Genomic DNA, 12176 nt, shown 5'->3' with positions numbered 1-12176 from the left:
CCAATTCTCAAGAACGCAAGTACAGAGGACGCTTAGTACAGAGGACGCTTGATACCGAGGATGCATCGAATGCAGACTTGAGCTAGTACTCGCCTGGTGTCCCAGAAGTCATTGCGGCCGGTTCCGAGTTCGTTCTTCCAAGGAAGCTTGGCAAGACCGGTCTCCACGAGAACACAAGTCCATTCTCTGCATTCTTGGAATTGAGAAACAGCCTGTGTGTCAATGTTAGAGATGTGTATCGACGAGACCAGACAAAGAGTGAGTGACTGAGTGCTGAATATAAAGGTGAGCTGGTGATGGGATCCAGGTGACGGTGATTACTACTTAGAGAGTGAGTGCAGGTGTGCGCCAAGGAGGATTCTGGGGAGTGTAGTGCAGAGACAGATGAGGAAGACAGACGGTGGATGTGACACTGTGTATTCTGACTGAATATTTTTCCAAGTAACATATACATTTTATTAAATGTTTTCCAGTGGCAGATTTTTATAATTGAGTTTTATTTTCCCTGTCTCCTGCCTTAGATAAGCGATTAGTCACATGACAAATGTCCCCAGAACAAAGGCTTCAGTTACTTTTTAGGACCCCATACTGGTTATTTGCCTACAGTTGAGTTCCCTTCTCTCTTCTGTCATTACTTGTGCCTGTTGCTCTCTGAATACTGTAATTATCAGAACTGTTTCCAACTAACATTACACGTATCTTATTTTTGTTTTTGACAGCTGCCTATTGGCTCAGATTGCTGAGCCACAGCCGATGATGAGGTGTGTGTTTTTTGTGTTGATGACACTGAGATGTTGTCTGGACTAGCCCTGGTGCCAGTGACAAATGACAGGGTCTGGCAACATCTAACTTACTACTAAAGCAGAAGTTAACACTAATGATACAAAACCACGACTCTGATGGAAAGACCTGTAGGTGTGAATATACTGTTATAGATACAGTGAATAATACAGTAAAACAGTTTAAAACTCATGATAGAACTCTACTAAAACATGTATCATCACAACTGAGATATATAATTCAAGAAAACCACATGCAAAATGCACACACATATGCCCCTCATAGTGCATACAGATGGGTTCAATAAATATTTAGATTTTGTTTTCATTTAAACCAAAGACTGAACATTATGAAGAAATATTTTATATGATATTTTATTTCTATCACTGATCAAATGCAAGCAAATGTGTGACACTATTTAAACACTTTGTTTTTCACTAATGCAAAAGGCGGACGGGACATACCAAATTCTAACAAATTCTGAAGGTCAAGTCTTTTTATTTCATCTTTTCACTGAAATTGGTTAATATTTTTTTCATGATTTGTTTTGTATCAGTGGTACATATGCAAAAACACTTTTACATGCTCTCATATCTTTTCCTGTACTGCACTGACCCCAAGTTATGGTAAAAAAAAAGCAAAGAATCAGCTCTGACCCCTGCAGTCTTCACAGTGATATCTTCTGCTCTAGCACGGTGTGTGAAGTCATGCTAATAACAGTATGAGTGTTTAGGTGTATGTAGACACAAAGTCAAAGACGGCAGAAATGCAGAACTTCAAAGTGCATTCAGGCTAATTGCTGTGTTTATGGTGGTTTTCTAAAGTATGTTGTTGAACATCCCATTTCAGCACTTTGAAACAGAACACTATCTTTATTTTGAGAGGCTTGTTTTGTTAAACTGCATGTCACTGTGGTAAATAATCAACCCTAAATATCATTTCTTATAGTATTTTTGAGTGAGATTGTGATGTGTGAGGTTTATTTAGATGTTTAGCTGTAAGTATTTATTAAATTTAAGTATTTAGCTTTAATTGTTTCTCTGTATCACTCACAATGGATTGGCAACTGACATTTCACATCCCGTGTGGCTGGAAACAATCATTCCTCTCACAATGAAGAGATGTAAAATTACATTTCAGCATTATTGATTTTTATTTTATAGTAAATGGCAGGCTAACAAACCACTGGTCCTGCTGACTAGCGTGTAAACATTTATCCAATAAACACACTTAAAGAAGTCCAGAGACCTGATAGTCTCCTGGCACAATAGCAGCAAAATCAATCCTAATTCAATCAGAGACAGCAAAACAAATCCACCCATATTGTTCTCTGTGTAACCCTCAGGGAGTGTAAGAGAGAGACATGCCTCGGGGAATCCCACTGAGGGAAACCAAAAAGAACTTATCTATCTTATTACAAACCAAATCACTATGAAGCTTTTTTTAATAGCATTTCTCTTCTATTTAAATATCGTATTCTCTACTCTGCATTTATGCCACCTATTCCACTGTATTTTACTATAATTCAAACTATTCTTTCCAATTCATGTCTTTAACAATTGCAGATGAAGGCTGAACTGAGATGAGGATTGTTGCATCTGTATATTGATTTATAAAAGAAAAAATCCAAAACTGTGTGCTTGACACTGACAGTGACCAAATATGAGCATATTCATGTGGTATTTTTGTGTGCATTGTAAACATGTATAAAGGAATATGAATAAGAGAGAAACTTGACTTTTGAATTAAATGTTTGTGGATTAGGGGTGTAACGGTACATGTATTCGTACCGGACCGTTTCGGTACAGGGCTTTCGGTACGGTGCACGTGTGTACCGAATGACTGAATGCAATATTTTGTGTGCGGAACATAGGTACATTTTCGTGTTTCCACACGAACATATTAAGTGGCGGAAGTCTCCGCGTGCAGCGCAAATCCCGCCCTGCAGCTGATTCTAAAGTATTACCAGAGAATGTCTAATAAGGTGAGAAGTTTCACTCTCAGTAAACTTCTGGCTTTTGAACTGGTTGCAGTTCCACTCTGATTCCATATGAGGGCGCTCACAGGACGAGTGCAGAATGAAGGTATATGGCGCTATACACATCAAAATCCACTTTTCTCAGGATATAATTTTTTTCTAGTAATTTGAATGTTGTATTCGAAAGGAGATGCAAAGAAATTACACATTGCGGGGTGTTAGATTTTTTAGAGTCACTTATTTGCTTTAAAAAGTCTTTTAAAGTGTCAATGACGTCATACACATCGTACGACCAGAGATACTGCTTTACGGCAATCCTTCAGTCACTTTGGTGCTTTCGCGCTCTGCACTTTCTTTTCTCTCGAGGCATCGACAACACAGCTGACACAGGTAAACACACGTGCTAGAAGAGTTTTTGTTTTGTTTGTTTCTGGTCCTGCTTCAGATGCCACGATGCCATCAAGCGGCATCTCTGGTCGTAATCAGTCCTTCACTGACCAATCAGCGTTCATTAGCAGAATGCTAGTGTGTTATGGGCAACAACAACTCAACCTGTAAGAAATCAAAAGGACTTAAGTACTCGTTCATTCAACTTTCGACCTATAACCCATGTTGAACTTGCAAAACCTACAATCAAATCTGAGATTTCTCAACGGCAATCGGGTGAAAGACACAAATTTAGCCATCTAGCCCCATAGACTCCCATTCATTCTGCACTCATGGGCGATCGCCCCCAGTGGAACTCTGGTGGAACTACAACCAAAATTCGGTACAACAGGACTTAATAGGGAGTGGGCAGGCTCTCTGTAGACTGGCTCTGGTATTACCCGTCGTCACTGTAACCTAAACCAATTAAATCGACTGCAGGGCGAAAAATCACACACCGCGCACTGTACAACAACATACATGGCACGCTTTAGCCCAGCCTCTCGCTAGCTAGCGTCATGGCCAATGCAGACAAGCCCATAGACCGAAAATATGGCGATCGGGTTTCATTCTCGCACAGCTTTCATGAGCGGGGCTTTTCCGCTCCGTGTGCGCCGCCGCACTCTCCGTTCCGCGCGCGTGTGTGTGTGTCGGCGCGCTGCGCTCTCTGCTCAATGTTCAATGTTCGACTCCGTGTTTGCGCTGCGCGTTCTGCTCTGTCGTTAACGGCCCAAACACTCCAATCATGTACCGATCACGCACTGGAAAAGCAAAGTCCACTCAAATAAGGTGAAATTTCTCAGTAGTAGACTTCTGTTTGCTGGTATAGTCATGCTGGGCAACAATGGTAAAATGACCTGCTCTGATCACATGCTCTGGTAATAATAGCTTTGTAGGGCTATATTTTATTTTGATAATTAGTAAAAAAAAAAAAAAAAAAAAAAAAAAAAATCTTAAATTGATTATGTTGATTGATTATTGAAAAATAATAATACATTGATATATCTATGTTTAATATTATTTTAATATAGGGCTATTTTCTGTTCCTTTTTTTCCCCGGTGTTTCATTTAATTAGGTGATTCTAAGTTTAATTATTGATGATTACAAGCTTAGAGGAAATGCAATTAATTACAGCAAATTGTGCAATTAATTCGTTCATTTTTTTTTAATCGATTCCCAGACTTAATTTTTAAATATGAGCAGGCCTACAAGCTGGGATTGGTAATGCTGCACTGTAATCATAGTTATTTATTTATATTTTTCATTATATTTTATTATGTGATATTGGTTTGAGACTGAGAGTATTTTATTTAGTGGAGAACTTTGCAGCAGTATTTTATTTCTTATTCTTTTTTTTATCTTATATATATTTTATTATATTTTATTAAAAAGTGTTTAAAAAAGTGTAAACAAATTGTTAAAAAAAAGTTTATAGTAATAAACAACCTGCAGTTTAATGTTTGCATTTCTTTCCCTTACTGTACCGAAAATAAACCGCACCGTGACTTTAAAACCGAGGTACGTACCGAACCGTGATTTTTGCGTACTGTTACACCCCTATTGTGGATATATATATATATATATTTTTTTTTTTACTTGAAATGATTAGGAATGTTTGGCAAACATGCTACAAAAACATCTTTTCCTCTGTGACTTACTAAGATTTCAAATAAAAGGGTACTTATTTGCTTGCGCAATCTAACAAATTGTGTACACGCATTGTGAGCTTATTGCACGCAAGTAATAATACTTGCACAAACAGCACCACAAAATGACACACCAATATTTTAAGTATATCAACACCTGCTTCATAGTGAGAGGCCTTTCTGTAAAAGTAATGACATTTTAGTCACTAAAATGCACCCATATAACACAGCGATTGCAAAGAGGATGAAATCACTTGAATGTATAATTTACAAAGAAAATATAGTAGGCCTATTATTTACATGTTAAGTCATCGCACCATGTATGAATACAAATAAGAAAGCTGACCCTCAAACAGAAAATATGTAACATGGTATGCAACCAATATGTAACCAAAACAAATATGTAACCAAAAAAAAAATATATATATATATATAAATATGTAACCAATGCATAAGACAGTCAAAGTGCTGAACACAGCTGACCATGCAGCTTAGCATTCTCTTAGCATTGAGCGTATATCCGGTGCTACACTTGTAGCAATTGTGCTAAACACGCTTACGGCTCTTTCCTTTGAACCTGTTGTGATGGAAAGCTTGTGCGTTCTCTCTCTGAAGGCAGAAGGCAATGCTGTTATTCACTTCGACTTCAGTGAAGCGTATTGGACACCTTCAGGCCCTGTAAGGCCATGACTCTTGTCTGGAAATTGGGCTGGCGCTCTCCTATTCTCTCCTTCCCTTCTGGAGTTGGGCAAAGCGCAGAAATCGCACATGCTCTGTGCTCTGAGGGCGCTGCACCAATACTGGTACAAGTCAATTCAAGCTGACGGAACTGTTCTTGGAGACTTCTCAAAGGGTCTGTCCGTCTTCAAGCAGAGACATTTTCACTGGGTTGTTGATGCCATAGTGTTTGCTTACAATTTACAATGTCTCAGATATTGTTACCATGTAACTGGACCATTGTAAATCACAGCTTACTCGCAACCCATTCATCTAAGGCTGCGTTTACACTTGGCATTAACATGCGACCTGTATCTGGATGTTGTCCACCTACACATTGAAAAGACAAGTGTAAACGCACTTCTGATAGGAATGTTATCCGATAACATTACGTTTGCCCAGCCATTGTGTCTGCATTCACAGGTGGACATCACACAAAACCCCGCCCGGTGTCATTATTCCCCCTCCTCTCTCCGGAACTGAGAGCTGTGTGGTTTTGCGATAGGACAGTCGACTGCAAAGAGCATGTAGTCTACATCGCAAATATACTGAAATGTTTGCCTTTGCAGTTCGCACCCGAAAGTTGCAGAACCATTAATTTTCTGTAAAGAACACACATTTTTCCCACCACAGCTGGCAACGTTCTCGGACCCATACGTTTCTCTGTACCGTTTCCATTACGGCATCTATCCACATTATTAGTAGCCTACTTGCAACCTCTTCATCCTCCTCATTTTGCGAGATTTGTAAAATGTCCCCAGACTGAAAATTTTTTTTAAAAGAAAACCCACCACTGCAGGTCGACTTTGCACCGGAGACATCCTTTTTTTTTTTTTTTTTTTTTTTTCAGGGGAATGCGAGATCCAATCTGTTATCCAGATACAGAAGCCACTTGATGTGCACAGGTGTGAACGCACCTTGTCCTGATTGGCTTATGATCCGATATGCTTGATCGGATCACGGTGATCGCATGTTAATGCCAAGTGTAAACGCAGCCTTACATGTGGTCATTCTGGGACACGTTGTGAGAAAGTGGACTAAAACAAGCATTTCAAATTTTGCTGCATTGTAAAACAAACGAATTGTGGTGGAGTAGAACAAAGAAACCCTCAAATGCAAGCAATAGCACCCTCAGTTGATACTGTATTAATACATTGGCGAAACAGATTTGGCAAGCACTCAAATGCATCCATTTACAACTTGTTTTTGCAGCAGTGAGCAATGTAGCCAATCACAGACATACAGTGCAATGCATAAGTGAATACACCCATGCTAAAGTTGACTAAAAAGAGGAATAAAAAATCATATTTTGGAAATTGAACTTAATGCCTTAATTTAAAAAATTAGGAAAAATCCAACCTTTAAGGACACCAATTTTCTTTGTGAATGAATAATGTATCGTAAATAAATAAATGTTCTTCCTTAAAATACATGGTGCATAAGTGAGTACACCCCTATGTTAAATTCCCATAGAGGCAGGCAGATTTTTATTTTTAAGTATTTTTTTAATTTTTTTTTTAGGATACTATGCATCCTGATAAAGTTCCCTTGGCCTTTGGAATTAAAATAGCCCCACATCATCACATAGCCTTCACCATACCTAGAGATTGGCATGGGGTACTTTCCATAAGATCATCTCTCAATGCAAATCAAACTAGCTTTTAGGCTAACTGAAATAAAATCATGCCAATCTCTAGGTATGGTGAATGCTATGTGATGATGTGGGGCTATTTTAATTCCAAAGGCCAAGGGAACTTTATCAGGATGCATAGTATCCTAAAAAAATTTTTTTTTAAATACTTAAAAATAAAAATCTGCCTGCCTCTATGGGAATTTAACATATGGGTGTACTCACTTATGCACCATGTATTTTAAGGAAGAACATTTATTTATTTACGATACATTATTCATTCACAAAGAAAATTGGTGTCCTTAAAGGTTGGATTTTTCCTAATTTTTTAAATTAAGGCATTAAGTTCAATTTCCAAAATATGATTTTTTATTCCTCTTTTTAGTCAACTTTAGCATGGGTGTATTCACTTATGCATTGCACTGTAGTTGTTAATCTCTTGAATGCAATGTCCAAAAAGAGTCAAGTCACCTTCACTTATTTAGTGCTTTTAACAATGTAGATTGTTTCAAAGCAGCTTACATTGCTAATAGGAAATGAAAGTAACAGAGATTGTTTTGGCTTTGCAGCAGCTCTGGAATAAAGTTATTGTCCAGCTAAAGTTAGTTTGATTGATTCACTTCCGTTGCAAAGATTATTAGTTATTAACTTAGGGGCCGCTTACATGACACCATTCTGATAGAAAACCCTTAATGCGCTCCTGCCTGCTCATCTGCACAACAACAGTGCCTGGTGGCTCGAGAACGCAAACCTTGAAATAGGTTCCGAGGTGCAAGAGTTGAAAAATGTTGAAAAGCGTTATCATCAAAAAAAAAGTGCAAACTTAAAAAACGCGAATCCGTGAAAACGCAGTTTTGTACTATGATGGTACCCAGCATGCATTGCAGCAAGGTACTTTTGATTGTCACTATTATTGAGATTCATGTGCTGATTGTTGATATCTATGTGTGTCATCGTAGATTAACTTTTCGTGGTCATGTTTGTTAACCCTCTGGGGACCAAGCTGTTTTTGGGGTCCTTGAGATGTTCTGACATGCCTTGACATTTGTGCTTTTTTCAGTTATTTATAAACATGTTAATGGCAAAGGTGTAAATTCACTCTATATAGCACAAACACACTGTAAAAAAAAAGTGTAATTTTACAGGTAATTGTCTGTATTTTTTTACAGAATTTTACCGTTTTGTCATTATACAGCAAATATCTGTAAAATAAAAGGCATTTGCTGTAATTTAAAGGTCCATTGTTAAATTTACAGGTAATTGCTTGTATTTTGGTTTTACAGCAATTTTACGTTTTTTAAAAGGAACTTGTCTGTATTTTTACAGAGTTATGTGTAATTTTACAGAAATTATAAAGTAATATTTTACAGATTTTTTCTGTGAAATTAGAAAACAAAGAAAAGAAGGTATAACTGCGGAAATCAGCATCTATTCAATATGTTTTCCTTACAGATTATTAAGCATGTGGGGGTTAATGTGAGCTTTTTTAAGGTTAAATAATAGTATTTGTACATACAGTACCCTACATAGGCTACAGTAGGCCTGTATTGAATTATTTTTTATTTCACATTTTATTTTATACTCATTTTGATCATTATTTCATTGTCTTATTCTCCCATAATTTCATGTTATATTTTATGAATATTTTTCCAAATCTCCGTTGCTTCACATTCAGGGCTTTGTGTGTGTGTGTGAGAGTGCGCGCGCGCGATGACGCAGATTCAAATTAATTTCCGCTGTTTACTCCCGCCCACAACGGTTAACGTTAGCTGTAGCTGATCAGTCGAGTTTGGGCAAGCGGGAGATTTGAATTCAGTCTACTCTCGTGAAGTGGATTGTGAGATCAACAGTGGTTCAAAGCAATCGTATTCGTCAAGAGCAGCCGTGAGCAGGAGTTCTGTTGTCAGTCAGTCAGTCCGTTGGATTCTTCGGAAATAAACGCCCTTTTCAGTGAGCCTTGTTCGTCACGGCGGACATCATGCCAACCGATCAGCGGCTGAGGTAAGAGTCTCATTATACTAAGTTACATGTGTGAACGATATTTTATATTACATTTGTGTTACGTTTACAGTTTTCAAGCTAACGTTAGCATGTATGATGTTCAGTTAACTGGCGAGAGCTGGAGGGCAAAACACTGAAAATGTAGCATGCGTCTTTACATTTTTCATCTGTTTTAAGAACGATCAGTTGAACCAACACCTCAAAAGACCTAAAACGAGCTTTCGTAGACTTGTTATACATATCAAAGTCAGTTTAATTGTGTATAAAATCTTCGTTAATACGCGATAGTATCTGTCAATCAATCTCTTAAATGGCGGGACATTTTGAAACACTGTCTGGAAGCTGAAAACTCTTCTCTTAAAAAATATCCTTGGTTTTAATTATAAAGTTAGTAAAATTATAGTAACCACGTTTTTGGCGGATTTTTATTACCATTTTTAATAACCACAGTTATACTACAAATAGGCCTACCATGTTTTTTTTGTTTGTTTTTTTTTCTGTGTGGTTAAACCATAGTTAATTTTCGTAAGGGTTAACGTGGCTATCAAGACTGTTAAGAAAACGAATTCAGTAAATACTGTACTTGATGATACAGGAAAGCACATGAGACTAGAATATGAACACATCATGATAAATTGTAAACTCTGGCTGCATCTGCTTGCCAACACGTAACCTTAACGTTAGCTATAGAATGCATGTGCATATATTAGGCTTATAAAATAAAAGTTGATAGAATGTTTGTGTTCTGATGAAGAAATGAACTTATCTACATTTTGGATGGCCTGGGGTCATCATAGTAGCCTTTTTCATATGATACTTTTGATCGTTGGTTATGAAAATTGCATTGATCCAGATGAACAGAAAGTTACACCCCTAGGTGTCTCAGCTCAAAACTTCACTGTTAGCCTTTCCTGCTCAGCTTCCAGATCATAGTCAGTTGAGGTTTTGCATTGTCTCAGTGGAACATATTCTGACATGTGTAAATGTAATACTGAGTTGTTAAAAAAAAAATATATATTTTTTTTTTGGTGTGATTTCAGGTCAAGTGGAAAGCAGAATGATCATGGCAAACAAGGTATGGGAAAAAGTAAAATAGTAAAATATTGTAATGGCAGAGTCTTCTGATTCCATATGATTGCACTAAAAGTGGCAGAAAATGTCATTTGTTTTACACTGTATATTTTCTCATGTGAATATTCATTTGATCCTTGTGAGACCACTGGAGCTGCACAAGGTTTGGTTTTGCTACAGTAACTGCGTTCACACCGCCGGCGGCGAGAGCGTCAAAGTGGCTGGAAGCCATTTGTTTTCAATGAGAGCCGGCGGCGAGCTCCGGCGAAGGCGGCGCGTCTTGGACGGCAAGAGCGGCGAGAGGAGTTGAAATCAAGTCAACTTTATGGTAATAAGCTATGACGCGGTTCGGCGGCAACCAATCGGAATATAGAAGTCCTCCGGCTGAGAGGAAAAAAATCACGCATTCTAATCTATGTCAGAGCGTCCCCGAATCTTTCTACGGCGTCGGTGGCAGGGCGGCGAGAGCGAATTTTGCCGCTCTCGCCGGCGGCGGTGTGAACGTACAGTAAGACCACAATTGTGTTAGATTCCACCCATCTATTTACATTTTTATTTATTTTTTTGGTAGTGTAACTAGGCTCTGTCATTTAGAAACATGACTTTCACTTAATGACGCATATCTCTACCTTTCATTCCAGCCAGTGGATCTGACGTTTATCTCAGCCTACCTGATGGAAAATTCTTGCTGGATGAATGACCTTCACCTTCAACTCAACCTTGCCAAGACAGAACTGCTTATGGTTTCAGCCAATCCATCCTTGCTGTGTGATCCTGCTGATTTGCCTTCTACAACATCAGAAAGATCCGGCCCTTCCTATCGGAGCCACTCAACTCCTTGTCTAAGCTCTTGTTCTATCCAGACTGGACTATTGTAATGCTCTCCTGGCAGGCCTTCCAGCATCAGTCAAACCTCTGCAACTGATCCAGATGCTGCAGCAAGACCTAAACTCACTGCTTCAGATCTGTGTGTCTCCAGAAGCTTGTGTTCTGCAATTGAACGGCGCGTTGTGGTGCAATCATCCCAAAGAGACACACAATCACTTTCACTGACCTTTCCCTGGACTGTTCCCTGCTGGTGGAATGACCTGCCCAACTCAACACATTTTCAAGAAACTGCTAAAGATCCATCTTTTCATAAACACTTGACCCAATAATACTAAATCTTTGTTTTAATAAAAAAAAATAATAATTGTGCACTGTGCTACACTAACTGGGACTTGTCACTGCACTTGTTGCTTCTATTGTTCTCTTAATTTTAAGTCACTTTGGATAAAATGTAATTGTAAATGTTTGAAATAAGTTATATTAGAGTATAAAGCATACAGCAATTGTCTTTTAATGTGGATATTTTTACTTGTTCTATTTTACATGTTCCTATTATTCACGTATCTTGATGTTCTGTGTTTGTTTAATGAGTAATACTGTAAATGTGCAGGTATTCCGTACTTGTACGTTTAGTTAATTTAACAGAAATTGACTGTAAATTTGCTATTATTAAGTACTTAATTAGAGATTGGTCAAAGTTGTGAAACTGGATCTGCAAAAATTAAAACAGTAAATATACAAACTTTGTATTTGAATTTATGTACTTATTACATTTTTATACATATATTCATAGTTATTTTACACAGAAAAACTATATATTAAAAGATAATTACTGTAGATAGACAGAGCATTATTATAAAATAACTTTATAAAACCCTAAATTTACAGTTTAACCTTAAAGTTAAATGTTCTTTTTATGTAATTTGACATAATTTATCCGTTTTTCCACGGTTTAATAAGCCATTATTAACAGTAATGTACTGTAATTTAATTAATTTTGACCGTAAAGTCAATTCTGTATTTTTACGGTTTTTGCTTGTAATTTTGTGAAATGGTTATTTGCTGTAATTTAACGGAACCCGTCTGGAAACTTTGCTG

General features: G+C 37.6%; 1 long non-coding RNA gene across 1 annotated transcript; it reads left to right on the top strand.

Moving 5' to 3' along the window:
* Positions 1-8784: 8784 nt before the first annotated feature.
* Positions 8785-11663, top strand: LOC311090508. The gene is made up of 3 exons (XR_014607897.1): positions 8785-9179; positions 10220-10254; positions 10892-11663. It is a non-coding gene; the product is annotated as an uncharacterized lncRNA (long non-coding RNA).
* Positions 11664-12176: the final 513 nt, after the last annotated feature.

Source organism: Abramis brama, assembly GCF_963993115.1.
Source record: "Abramis brama genome assembly, chromosome: 10".
NCBI lineage: Eukaryota > Metazoa > Chordata > Actinopteri > Cypriniformes > Leuciscidae > Abramis > Abramis brama.
The sequence above is the reverse complement of the archived record's forward strand: the minus strand, read 5'-3'. Positions and strand labels throughout refer to the sequence as shown.